Source organism: Erpetoichthys calabaricus, chromosome 3 (assembly GCF_900747795.2).
Source record: "Erpetoichthys calabaricus chromosome 3, fErpCal1.3, whole genome shotgun sequence".
Classification (NCBI taxonomy): domain Eukaryota; kingdom Metazoa; phylum Chordata; class Cladistia; order Polypteriformes; family Polypteridae; genus Erpetoichthys; species Erpetoichthys calabaricus.
Window position 1 is genome coordinate 267267359 of NC_041396.2, and position 13841 is coordinate 267281199.

The following is a 13841-nucleotide window of genomic DNA, read 5'->3' on the forward strand; positions in this document are numbered from 1 at the left end:
ATCTTCTTAAGGGCTCTGTTGAGGTATGTAATGACCCAGCAGGACAGCACAGTGAATCTGCCCCGTGTGGACAACTGACTCCGATTCCCTATCCATAAAACATTATTTCTATATTATGAAGCCAAGAGATAAGGGCAACTACACCTAAGGAGTGTTCATTCTTGTTTGTTTTTGTTTGTATATTAAACAGGATGACCCAATTGGTGCCCTAACTTTTCTTGTGGCAACCTGTCATTCCTGCTTTCCTATATATAGTGGCAGACGGGCAGGGCTCTTACCTGGCCAGGACGCTTTCTTAAAGGAAAGACCTGCATGCATAGAGTATTATCTTCCCCGGAGTGCTAGATGGCAGCCCCGTGGGTTGTAGCAGTGCCACAGATTCCCACTGGGCTCCATGGGAGTTGGAGTTTGGCACCGTGGGTATCACCAAGGGGTGCTGCAGAAATTGCAGAGTCCTCCTTTGTCAGGCTTCTACCTCACCTGGAAGTACTTCTGGACCATGCTAATTGGCCACCAGAAGTACTACTGGGTGAGGTATAAAAGAAGCCTGCTGCCTTCATTGCAGGAACCAGAGTGAGGAGGAGGAGTGGAGGCAGAAGGAGAGACAAAGACAGAGAGAGACAGAGGAGATGAAGAAGAGGTGCTGTGTTCTTTATTATTATGCTTTGGTACTGTGCTGTGGGAAACGATTGAAAAGCATTTCTCACTGAATAAAGCTGGTATTGTGTTGAAGAACTTGTGTCCAAGTCTGTCTGTGTTAGGTTTGGAGAGCTGGTGAACCCTCTGCAGGCCGCTATATATATATAAATATATATATATATATATATATATATATATATATAATTGGCAGACGACTGTGTAGCTTGCCCCACCAGGATGCCCCTGTGATGGAAGGACCAGGGGAGGCGACATATTGGGGACAATACCTCCCCCGGTGGGGCCTGTGGTTACTGCCTAGGGGCGCATAGGGAATTCCAGATCCCTGGACTGCAGCACTTCCGCCACACCAGTAAGTGCTGCAGGAAGAGCATCAGGAAACACCTGGAGCACATCCGGGTGTAACATAAAATGGGCCACATCACTCCATTCGGGGAGCCAGAGTCGGGAGGAGGGAGACAAAGCTTCCCGAGGAGGAGTGGAGGAGAATGAAAAGAGAAAGAAAAGAATAGAGAAAAAGAATATTGTGCTGTGATTATGCTTAGTGGGACTGTGTTCTGCCTGTGAGAAATGGGGAAGGCGTTTCCCACGAGGTGAAGAAAAAATTTTAAAAAAATTTGTGTTTTTATATGTGCCTCTTGCGTCTTTCTGTGTCGGGTTGAGTGGCTGCTACACCCTCTACACTTGTCACAAAATATATGTATATATGTATATATAAAAGCCAGTTTACTTCATTTCCTGCACTCATTCCCAGGGTTGCAGGGAGCTGGGTTCAATCTCTGCAGCATCAAGTACTGTACAAGATTGGAAGCAATTATGGAGTGGATGTCAGTCCATCACAGAACTCGTTCATTGATCATCGATTCTCTCTGCCACCATTGCATATATACTGTATGACCAATTTCAAGTCACCAATTAACCCAACCTGTGCCACCTTATGAGGTTGGAGAAAAAACAGAATAGTTGAAGAAAATCCATGTGGACATGAGGAAATCATATAAATGCTGCAAGAAAAGTAAAGAGGTCACTTTAGATTTCGGGAGTCTAGAACTGTGTGGAGCTGTGCTATTCCACCCATATTTAAATCTTAACATAAGATGTGTTACAATGATGAGCAAAGCCCTCCTAGACCTTAACAGGGTGTCCTGAGCACAAGTATGATGTTTTGCTCAGTTTGACATAGTTTTCCAGCTTAACATGTAAAACATTGGGGCCCCATCAAAAATTAGGCAATGTGTGTTCAAAGCTGAGTATCTTGCAGCTTCTTGTCTTGCAGTGACAGATATGGCTTCTACCTGGACATTTCATCCTGAAATTGATAGTGGATGGACACTGTGGCTGCAAACTAGTGACCAAATGCTAAGTGACACTAATACATGGACTCCTAGTTCAGTGTGATTAGTACTGTGGTCTCTGAACAAAGGCTCACTGGGATCTGGAAATTTCTGGGATTCACTCATTATATGTGCAATTTTATATTTGCCAATTTGTGGTAATAATTTAAACAAACCCAGTTACCCGTTGTTGTCTAGGTAAGAATGTTGAAAGGTGTAAGGGTTAAAAGTCACTATAAACTATGTGTTACCAAAACTTAATTACCTTCAGATTCTTTAGCTAATTTTGGAAGATGTCTTTGCATAAAATGAGTCTTGATTTTTCTTTCTGGTATAAAGAACCACAAATTGAAGAAACAAGTGTGCAGACAATATAACCCACACTGGGATGGCTTGGGACCCATCACAAAAATTGTAAGTTAAATATTTGAAGAAAAAGTTTGATTTAATGGTGGCATTACAGGTTGAAACACACGTAAGCTAACCATTATGCCACCTTCATAATCTACATGGCCCTAGATTTCTCTGTCTATAGACTACACTGTAGTATTTCTTGATACTCTCTCAAGAAATCCAGAGGTCCAAAATTATTTTTTAGGATCTTTTGTTAGGGAGAGGAGGATCTGTGTACCAAATGTCAAGTCGGTGGCTTCAAAGAACAAACAAACAGAAGGAGATTCTGCTTCACAGGTCTTTCAGAATTATTTTTGTTGCCTCCTCAGTCTCTGCTATCCCCCCAATTGTGGTATCATCTGGAAGTTTCAAATATTTGGTAACTATGCCGTAATCTTTGTCATTACTATACATTAGAAAAGCTAAAAGTCCAAGGACAGACCCCTGAGGGACTGCTCTGATGACCTCACTGCACATAGAGCCTTCACCTTTCGTCTGTTCTCTTTGTCTCCTGTTGGTAAACAGCGAAAAGTGTTCAAATTTTGACTACTCTAAGGAAAGACTTTGTTAGTGACAGGTGTGTGTGAAAATCAAAAGAAACCAGAAGTAAAAAGCAATTTAGGAAAGAAAATCTGTTTTTGACTGTTTCACTTCATGGCTGTGACTCTGGTTCAGTCCTTATAATATGAGTAATGATTTATGATTATCCACGTACTGACTCTGCTAAAGGACATGTCACATTACATGACTCTTTCGCTGATTTTTAGTTGCAGACTTCATTTACATAATCTTAGTGAACGGGTGGCAGATGCTGCATGCTTCCGTGACCACTGGTTGTGTAGTCTGACGTCCCCAGTGACTCAGTCCAAGCAGTCTGTGACTTACCCAGACAAAATCTAACAGGTTGGATGTTGTCTTAAGTTGTAGGTGCAGGCTTGTGTGCATGAGAGCTGACATTAAACCATTACTTAAAAAGTCAGACCTAGACCCACACATCCTTAATAATCATAGGCCTATTTCAAATGTATCCTTTCTCTCTAAAATACTAGAAAAAGTAGTCACCAATCAGCCTCAGTCACACCTTACGCATTACAATTTATTTGAGAAATTCCAGTCTGGTTTCCGCACTGGTCATAGTATAGAAACGGCACTAAGGCGGGTTGTAAATGACATTCTGATATCCTCTGATGAAGGAAACTCCACTGTAATTATTTTGTTAGACTTAAGCGCAGCATTTGACACCATTGACCATTCTATTTTACTGCACAGGCTAGAAAATGATGTTGGGCTTACAGGCACTGTGCTCGCTTAGTTTAGTTCTTATTTATCAAATTGATTCCAATATGTACAGAAATGTGCTGACAGTACTCCATCATTATACACAGAAGTGAAATATGGTGTCCCGCAGGGCTCAGTACTCAGACCTTCACTGTTTTCACTTTACATGCTTCCACTGGGATCTGCCATTAGGAAACATAATGTTAATTTTCACTCATATGCAGATGACACCCAGTTATACCTTTCTTTTAAATCAAATGACGTTTCTCCGATGTTGTCTTTAATTAGTTGTGTTAGTGAATTAAAGGAGTGGATGGAGGAGAACTACCTATCTTTAAACACCAATAAAACAGAGATGTTAATTATTGGAGGGAATGACGCTGATCACAACAATATTTTGTCATCATTTAACTCAGTTGGAATCGCCATTAATTTTACTGAATCAGCCCACGATCTAGGAGTTATCTTTGACTCTAGCATGTCATTTAAAGCGCATATTACAAAGTTGTTCGAATCATGTTTCTTCCATCTTAAAAAATTTGGGAAATTAAGGGGCTTTCTAAATAAACAGGATTCTGAGAAATTAATTCATGCATTTATTTCTAGTAGGACTGACTACTGCAATACGGTGTTCACTGGATGTTCAAACTGTTCTCTAAACAGCCTCCAGCTAATCCAAAATGCTGCTGCAAGAATTATTACAAGAACAAGAAAATACGAACACATAACTCCAGTTCTTAAATCCTTACACTGGCTCCCGGTTAAGTTTAGGGCAGATTTCAGAATCCTCCATTTAACATATAAAGCTTTAAATGGCCAAGTCGACTTACTTCTCTGAACTTATCATGACTTACAAACCTGAGCGCACATTAAGATCTCAAGATGCTGGTCTGCTTATGATTCCAAGGATTAATAAAATAACAGTGGGGGGTCGAGCTTTTAGTTACAGGGCCCCTAAACTGTGGAATGGTCTGCCTGCTACTATAAGAGATGCCCCTTCGATCTCAGCTTTCAAATCCCAGCTGAAGACTCACTACTTCAGTTTAGCATATCCTGACTAGTGCTGCTGATTAAATGTACAGACTGCATCTCTGTTGTTAGTCATTAGCACTTAAACATAAGTAACATGATAGTTAGAATTTGTTACTAACCATCACCTATTCTGTTTCTCTTCTTAGTACTGAAATGTTTCAGCTGTGAAATGGCCAATTGGGGGAGGCAGCTTGATGACTGAGGTCTCCAGGACTCTAAACAAATCCAAATCATATTATGTGATATCATCTACTGCTAAATTCTGCCTCGTGCTTGTAATATTTTTAATTTTATATTGTACTGAAGATTACTTGTGTTCTCTGCAGTGTATTGCATTGTATTGACCCCCTTCTTTTTGACACCCACTGTACGCCCAACCTACCTGGAAAGGGGTCTCTCTTTGAATTCCCTTTCCCATGGTTTCTTCCATTTTTTCCCTACAAGGGTTTTTTGGGAGTTTTTCCTTGTCTTCTTAGAGAGTCAAGGCCCATTGCAGCACTTCTTGTGTGATTTTGGGCTATACAAAAATAAATTGTATTGTATTGTATTGTAACCAATATGGGCCTACCCAGAAGTATAACGTACATAATGCAGTGATGAGGAATAAGGTAACCAGGTGTTTTGGACCTTGCAATCAGAAGAGAAGCTTAACAGTCTGATGTTGTGTGTTTTACGTAACACAATAGAATGGAAGAAGTAAAACTCGCCATACCTGTAAACCTTCATGTATCTGTCAGGCAGCGGGTTTTTGGCTGTCAGGAAAAGGACAAGCTTCCAATACTTTGGAAATGTGAAAGTCCACAGGAAAGTCATAAAGGAGTAATTTATTTTGACATATCCTGAGATTTGTAGTGTGACATTATCCAGTGACAAGATCTGCAACTGGAGTCACTGGTTGGCATCCTCTCCAAGTAGAAGTTGCTCAATGTGACATTGGCTTAACCTACCCAGTTTTTCTCCTGTGAGATCTTTAACAAAATATCTTTACAGTATCTGACACTCACAACATACATTTGTTCCCTGGGACATCTTAACTGCCCTGCCATACATATTACTAATTAGGTCCATACTGCCAATAATGTGCATCTTTCTGAGTTTAGCTTCCAGATAAAAGTTTCTGCTGATGAATTAGCTCAAGGCTGACATATTGATTTACTTCTACTGTCTTTACACTCTTTGCATTTTTTAAACTCTGAGGTCTTTAAGAGGAATTATCCATGCTTCACCAGCACCTCCTCTTTCTGTCCATTTTGTTCAGTTTAATTTTTTGTCACCTAATCTCTGGATTGGATTAAATCCGAACGATGAAGTAAGCACAGCTCAATAATGGTGGCCCAACCCCCTTTAGCCTTTCTTTTGCTTAACTGACAAAATATTAGGGCTTAATTAGTGCTGGAGGTGAAATAAGAACTTAAAAACGTAACCCATTTATGGGAAAATCAGTAAGAGAAATAAGAAAATAAAGAGTTTAAGGGCCGTTACACAAATCAGCTGATGAGTTAAATGTTGGCCAGATCCAGCTGTGTTTACACTCCACAGAAGAGAAACACTTACATCATGAGAAGGAAGCAAATGTGATATCTGATGACAACTTCAAACCAATCTTTTAAACTTTAGTCATTCACTATGCCGAAGAAATTGTTTTTTAATAATGCAGATTAAAGTTGGTCGAACAAGGCAGAGAAGGATAATTACAAAAAAAGAAATTGACTAAAGTTAAGTGTGGCAGTCAAAGAGTAAAGATCATGATAGCTAGAATACAAAACTGTGTGTTGCCCCCAGCCCTTGGTGCTTTAAGCATGGGCTTCTTTTGATTAATGGTTAAACCAGGGCTGCCTTATCTATAGGTGAGACTTGCAACTAACCCAGGGCCAGATCAATGGTACAGACATGGCTTGATATACACTCACTGAACAAATTCTTAGGACCACTATATTAATATGGGTGGCACAGATGATGGAAACATCCTTTTGAGATTCTGGTCCATGTTGACAAGACTGCAGGTTTGTCATCTGCACATTCATGCTTTGAATCTTCGGTTCTATCACATCTCAAAGGTGCTCTGTTGGATTCAGATCTGGTGATTACGGGTCACTGAAAAACAATGAACTCATTGTCATGTTTATGAATCTTAGTTTGAGATGACTTTTGTTTTGTGACATGGTGCATTATCATGCTGTAAGTAGCCATTACAAGATGGGTACATTGTGGCCATAAAGGGTTACAGAAACATTCCAGTGATGATTGATTGGTATTAACAGGCCCAAAGTGTGTCAAGATAACATTCCCAACACCATTAGACCACCACCACTATTATTGACTGTAGACACAAAGCAGGTTGGGTGCATGGATTCAAGCTGTTGACAACAAATTCTGGCCCTACCGTTTGTGTTCCTCAGCAGAAACTGAGATTTGTCAGACCAGGGTTCATTTTTTCAGCTTTCAACTGTCCAGTTTTGCTGACCCTATGCCCACTGCAAACTTAGCGTTCTTTTTTAGGCTGACAGGAATGGAAACTGATGTGGTCTTCTGCTGTTGTAGCCCATCCACCACAAGGTTTGAATGTGCTGTGCATTCTGAGATGCTTTTCCTCTCACCACATTTGTTCAGAGTGCTTATCTGAGTTACTGCAGCCTCTTTGATACCTTGAACCAGTCTGCCTATTGTCTTTAGACCTCTCTCATCAACTTGGCATTTTCATCAGCATAACTACCTCTCACTGAATGTATTTTTGTGTTATTTGCACCATTCTGAGTAAACTCTAGAGACTGTTGGGCATGAAAATTCCAGGAGATCAGCAGTAACAGAAATACTCAAACCAGACCACCTAGCACCAACGATCACACCATGACCAGAATCACTGAAATCACATTTTTGCCTATTCTGTTGTTTGATGTGAACATTGACTGAAGCTCCTGACTGGTATCTGCAGGACTTTATGCATTTTACAGCTGACATATGACTGGCTAATAGATAATTGCATGGATAAGCAGGAGCACAAATGTTTCTCATAATTTGCTCAATTAGTCTAGTCACTCACCTTATACTTTCATAATATGTACTTTTAATGAAATTTTGAAATTACCAAAAACTGAACTACCTTAAGAAATTTGTCCTTCAAATCAAGCCCATAGCAGTGTATAAAAAATATATTAATATGCAAAATGTTTAAAAAAGGCTAAGAATAGAAACACAGGGCATAACACTACCAACTGTGCCACCTTTAAGTCAGACCCATGATATTAAATATTTGAAAACAACAATAATCAGAGGAAGACCATTTTAATTGCAGTGTATGCTTACAGTATGAATTGAATCTGGTGTGAAGTTTAATTTTATTAGGAGACCTTATTTTGTTCACTTGTTTTTAATCTCTTTTGCATGCTAGTTACAACATTTCTTAACCTTATTTTTATTTAACATTTTTATTAGAGAGTGTGGCATTGTGGTTAAGGATTTGTATTTCAAACCCTGAAATGGAGGAATCAAATCCTGCTACTGACACTGTGTGACCAAGAGCCAGTCACTTCACCTGTCTGTGCTCCAAATGTAACCAATTGTATCTTAAGTGTTGTAAGTCACCTTGGATAACCGTGTCAAACTAATAAGTTAACAATATTGTTGATTGACTTTTTTGTACATATCGGCATAGAAATCATAAACATGAGGTATACACTGATCAACCACCTGCCGAATATTATGTAGACCCCCCTCGTGCTGCCAAATCACCTCTGACCTGTCAAGACATGGACTCCACAAGGCCTCTGAAGGTGTCCTGTGGTATCTGTCACCATGGCATTAACAGCAGATACTTTAGGCCCTGTAAGTTGAAGGTGGGATATCCATTAATCACACTTGTTTTTCCAGGACATCCCACAGATACTCAAACAGGTTGAGATCTGGGAAGTTTGGAGAACAAGTCAATACCTTGAACTCTTTGTGATGTTCCTCAAACCATCCCTGAACAAGTTTTGCAGTGTGGCAGGGTGCATTATCCTGATAAAAGAGGCTACTGCCATCAGGGAATACTGTTGCTATGAAGGGGTGTGTGTGGTCTGCAGCATTCAATAAGTAGGTGGTACATCTCAGAGTAACATCCAGGACCCAAAGATTCCCAGCAGAACATTGTCCAGAGAATCACACTGCCCCAGCCAGTTTGCCTTTTTCCCATACTGCATCCTGCTGCCATCTCTTGCCCAGGTAAATGGCGCACACACATCCAGCCGTCCACATTATATAAAAGAAAATGTGATTCATCAGACCAGGCCACCTTCTTCCATAGCTCCATGGTCCAATTCTGATACTCTCAAGACCATTGTCAGCGCTTTCAGTGGTGGACAGGGATCAACAAGGGCACTCTGACTTGCCTTCTGCTATACTGCACCATACAAATCAACCTTTGATGCACTGTGTGTTCTGACACCCTTCTTTCATGGCCAGCATTACATTTTTCAGCAATTTGCTCTTCTGTGATATCAGACCTGATTGGCTGATTTTTGCTACCTATGCCCATCCATGACCCTTGGGTACCCATGACTCTGCTGGCAGTTCACCAGTTGTCCTTCTTTGGACCACTTTTGATAGGTACTGACCATTTTATTCAGGAACACGCCACAAAACCTGCAGTTTTGGAGATTTTCTGACCTAGCTGTCTAGACATTATAATTTGGCCTTTGTCAAAGTTTCTCAAATCGTTACGCTTTGTCATTTTTCCTGCTTTCAGCATATCACCTCCAAGAACTGACCGTTCACTTACTGCCTAATACATCCCATCCTTTGACAGGTGCCATTGTAATGATATAATCAACGTTATTTACTTCAACTGTCAATGGTTTCAATGTTGTGAATGATCAGTTTACAATTTCCTTGCTGAGTTTTTGTGATGTTGCTGCAGCATATCTACATAATTTTACTTCCTCATCATCCCATCTGTTTTGTGAAGTGCACCATTCCATCCTGCAGCAAAGCACCCCCACAACATGATGCTCCCATCCCCATGCTTGACAGTTGGGATGGTGTTCTTTGCCTTGCAAGCCTCACGCTTTTTCATCCAAACATAATGATGGTCACTATGGCCAAACAGTTCGATCATAGATTCATCAGGCCAGAGGACATTTCTCTAGAAGTTAAGTGCTTTGACCCCATGTGCCACTGCAAACTGCAGTCTGCCTTTTTAATGGAGGCTTAAGAGCAGTGTGCTTCTTCCTTGATGAGCAGCCTTTCAGGATATATCTAAGCGTAATGAGAGAAACAAAAGTGCAATTATTCAAATAGGCCTGCTAAAACCTAACACTGGATCTATCCATCTATGCATTTTCTAACCTGTTTTTCAGTGAGCTTTTCAGTGAGCAGGCAACATTAGGTGCAGGGCATCAAAATTTCATCGTAGGTCATTCTCACACATTGACCCCTATACTTTCTCTAACAAGGCAAATTCATATCATTACTTCCACTTATTATCATAAAGGGATGTGGGGACCCAGGTTCAGTTCCTGCAGCATCAAGCACAGGATAGGAAGTGGCACTAGAATTAATGTCAGTCCATTACAGGAAATATTAATACATTTATATTCCAACACTTACATATACATGGCCAATTTAAAGTCACAAATTTACCCATACTGTGCCGATTTGGGATGAGAGAGGAAAACGTGGGGACATGGGGAGATCATAAAAACTCTTCAAGGAAGTGACAAGGCTAGGCTAGAATTCAAGTCTCTTGGACTGTGATGAGCACTACTAACCTCCACATTAGATCCTGTTTATGATTTGTGTGACAATGAGAGCCAAAGTCCTCCTGAATCTCGACTTGAGGACTCATGTGCAGAGATCATATTTTTCTAAGTTTGACACTGTTTTCTAGCTTAGTATGTAACACATTAGGGTGCTAGAAAAACTCAGATAACACAGATGTGTTCAAATCTGAGCATTTCACCCTTTCCTGTCATTTAGAGTGTGAAGACCGGCCTCGACCACAAACAGACCCCAAGACTGTTTTGACAAAAACACGTTTATTGTTCTTTTCTTCCTCCAACACAGCACAATGCACACAACTCTCACAGTCCTCCACTACACTTTTCTTGTCCTGCTGCCGCCGCTCCTCTCTCGCAAAGCTCATTCACACTACCTCCCAACTCTGGCCCCTTTTATCCAGTACCCAGATGTGCTCCAGGTGCTACCTGACGAGCTTCCTGCAGCACTTCCGGGTGTGGCGGAAGTGCTGCATGAGCATCCGGAAGCACACCGGGTGTATTTGCCTTTGGGCTTAGCAGCACGTCTTCTTGTGGCGGAAGTGCTGCAGTCCATGTTCCCTGAAACATTTGGGCGTCCCCTTGCGGTGGCCACATGACCCAACTGGATGGAGCCTCCAAACTCCAATCCTGTGGCTCCCCTGCATCCCAGGGCGGTTGCCCTCTCGTGTCCCGGGGGAGGTATCGGTGCTCTCCCAGTCCTTCCACATCCCAGGCATTCCGACTGTGCAGCCATCTATCACAAGAGACAGATATGGCTGCCTGAACATTCCATTCAAATGTTATGAATATTTAGTCAAGATGGCCTTACAATTTAATGGCTGCAAATAAACAACTAATGCTGGGTTACACCAATGACTAGACTTCTAAGAAATATTCACTTGGATCTGTCTTATTTTTGACATGAGCCTGTTCAAATGAGAAAGGCTAGTTCTTTTTAAAAGGTTTTTATAAAAGAATAAAACTCAGATGAGCAGAAAGCAGTGTCAGTGATAAAGTGTAATTCTTTCTTGTCATACACATTGGCGTCTGCCTCACAAGTGCTTTGACCTTTTTGCAAATAAATGACAGAGCTGAAAAAGTACAGTCTTGGTATGGAAAAATAAAACAAATGTGAGCTGATATTTTGGATAAAAACTTGAAATTGATTCTGCCAAGTTCTTTTTAAGGCAAGAATCAGTAAACAGCCAGAAGAATTAGATGAGATTTTCCATCTCAGACTGAAAGGAGCTGCTGATTGTCAGACTGACTGCAGGCAGCAAGTTGAGAGCTCCAGGGCTGACTTCCCCGATCCCTGATTGAAATGAAGGGGTACTCGGATCAAAGTAGAAAGACCTTTGGTGTCAGCATAAGATGTGTTTATTTTAAAAGATGCAGTGTAAGCATTAGCTTTTACTGTGGAAGAAATGGGATGGAGAACAATAAATTCAATATTTAAAATTTAGGTCTATATATTATATAAAAATGTATGTTATACCGAGGCATAAATTCAGCAAAGTGCTGGAAATATTCCATAGGGATTTTTGTCCATTTTGACTCATAAGCATCATGTACTTCTAGTAGATCTTGTGTTGTAATCTTCTCCAAAGGTGTTCTGCTGGATTGAGATCTGGAGCAGTGTCAAATCTACATTTATGGTCCCTGAATCTTAAACTTGTATCTGGGCCCTTTTGCAATCAGCAATGAGGTCTGGTTATTTGTTATTCTCTTCAATGGGGTTGTTGTTCCATGACAGAACACCAAAATTGTATTTTTAATTTAGCCACTACATGTAGGGATTTTAAAAACACCTTCTCATACAGTAGACACAATGTAGACTTAAGTTGCTTCTGGGGCTCCTCTGGGATTAGGGGCCCTGAAGCTTAAGCTTCATTAGTTTTATAGTTGATCTGCCCCTGTTCTGGGAACTATGTTGGCCATTGGAGTAAAATAAAGTCACTGTCATGTTAGGAAAGCCAGCTTGAGATGATGTGTGCTTTGTGACATGCCACTTTATTCTTCTACAGGTATCCTTTTGAAAGAACTGTGACCATAAAGGATAAACATGGTCAGCAATGGCAGTTGAGTATTCTGTGACATTAAAATGGCACTCAGTTTGTATTTAAAAACCTAATATGTGCCAAGAAAACATTTCCCCGTGCCATTATACTGCCATCATCAGTCTGTAATGCTGAAACATGGCAACATGGATGGTGATCTCATTCCAACTATCTCCTACTGTTAGCCAATAGGAGCAGAACCCAAAGTGGACTTCTTCTTCTCTATCCCATGCATGTTGCATGTTCAGAAAAGAGCTGTTATTTCACTATTTAAAACCTTTTTGTTAGCTTGAGCAAGTGTGGCCATTCTCCTCTGACCTCTCTTATTAACAAGGTGATATGTGGCAACAGGACTGCTGCTCACTGGGTGATGTTTATTACACAGTACTCTGTGAATTCCAGCAGCAGTAGTGCAAGAAAACCCCTGAAGTCTGGCTGCTTCTGAGATGATGGGACCACCATGTCTGGCACTAACAATCAAACAGTAGTTGAAGTCATTTAGATCATGCGTCTTGGCTGTTCTATTGTTTATTTGAATAACACTGTATAATTGGCTGTTTGGAAGGGTAGGCTATTTGCATTAACAAGCATATGTACTAAATAATTCATTATAATTATAACAGATATTCAGGATCACTGAGTGACTGAAGCCTATCCCAGCATTGCAGGGTGCGAGGAGGAAAAACAACCCTTGGCATGGCATAAAAAGGCCCAGTGTCTGTGGGTAAAGAGAGGAGACATCAAGAGTCTGCACACCCTTACTTAAATGATAAGTTTGGCATTTTACAACTTGAAGTTATTCCTTCACAAACATAGTAAATATACATTACTTTTGCTACATAGAATTGTGTTCTAAAGTTAACCACTTTCTATAATTAAAAAAAAATCATCACTTTCCCACACTGGCACTTTACATTGGAGGCTAAGGGGCACAGAGGAAAAGCTTAAAAAACTCACCAAATACATCCATTTTTCAAGCTAAGACAGCTCTTGAGTATTTATCCATGTCTTGCAATTACACACACATTGTAAAATACTTTGTATATGTAATTTTTGCACAAAATAATCAATATTTTGAGATTCAGCCTTGTTATAAGAAAATCAGCCATGTACGATAGCTCAACATTTAGTCTTCTTGTGCAGCCTTGTTTTAAAACCCCAGTGGGTGTTTTCCTCTCAAAAGACCAACTCACAGTGAACGTTTCATGCAGCGTGGTTGGTTTTGTTTTGATTTATGTACTGCATTTATGTGAGAACTCACACAAACAAATAGAAAACATATCCTTACCATGAGAAAAATAGGACAACAACAACAACATTTTTGTGTATAGCACATTTTCATACAAATGGTGCAGCTC